Here is a 1107-nt window from a genome sequence, read left to right as displayed (position 1 = left end):
AAAAGGTGAAAAACTGGTAACATGGATTTCTTGAAAAGGAACAGAACAGAGGGCTAGGATTTTTGTAAAAGCCTTTGAGGTTGAAGAGGCTGCAGGCCAGGATGGTAAAGGGTCACACATCAATAGAGGAGGAGGTTATTAAATGCTACATAAAATCACAATCTGAGGATTGAGAAAGGGCCAGAATTTGATTTTTAAGTAGTGATTGGTGACTCCTGTTTCGAAAGACAGTTTTGCTGATATAAGTAGTTTCCTAATGGGGTGAGAACTATGGATTGTGTGGGAAGGGAGGAAAAGGAGGCAGTGATATATTGGAAAAGTTGTTAAAATCAGATAAACAAGGTTACTAGTTGTAAAAATTGTTTAAAAAAAAAAGCACAAAAGAGGGACGTCTGGAAGTTGGAAGGAATAGAGGAGAAAACTGGCCCCCAAAAACCCGAGAGCAAGGGGCTTGGAAGCCATGGGTAGGGATGCGGTTAGGAATACAGGTGAGAGGAGTGGACCTCTTACCCTGGGACACTTAGTAGGGATAGGTAAACACACCAGAAAGAAGAGGTAAAGCCCAGAAGCAGTTAAGAGCTCACTATGAAGGGAGGAAAGGCTGCAGAGGCTGGATCAAGTGGCTCATATATGTTTGACAACCCCGCTTTCGGGGAAGTGTCCAGAGTGGGGATAAAGAGGCACAAGACAGATTAAAGCTTAATATAAGTCAACATCGCATCTCCCCTTTCCCCCTTACTTAGAAAATCAAAACTAATGAAGAGCCCTGCTTTTGTAGCGTTTGTTAATTTCGGAGGTGTTCTCACTGAATAGTTAACTGGCTCTAAGGAGCAACCTTCTCAACCCCCACCTCGGTAATGAAAGGAGATTCCCTCCCCTGTCCCCTCCCCCAATCCATACAAGAGGGAGGGGGGCAGTGGTAAGGAGGGACAGCCACTACATAATTGGTTTCTTGGTCCCCCTGGAGGCACTTCCTTTCAGGCTTATCTGAGAAGCGCATAAGTATCCGCTTCTCATTCTTTTGCCTTTCCCGGCCCAGCACCCCACGCGTCTGCAATCCCACCACATTTCCCTGAGAAAACGTTTGAAAGTGTCAGGATTCCAAGC

This window comes from Monodelphis domestica, chromosome 4 (assembly GCF_027887165.1).
Source record: "Monodelphis domestica isolate mMonDom1 chromosome 4, mMonDom1.pri, whole genome shotgun sequence".
Classification (NCBI taxonomy): Eukaryota; Metazoa; Chordata; class Mammalia; order Didelphimorphia; family Didelphidae; genus Monodelphis; species Monodelphis domestica.
The sequence above is the reverse complement of the archived record's forward strand: the minus strand, read 5'-3'. Positions refer to the sequence as shown.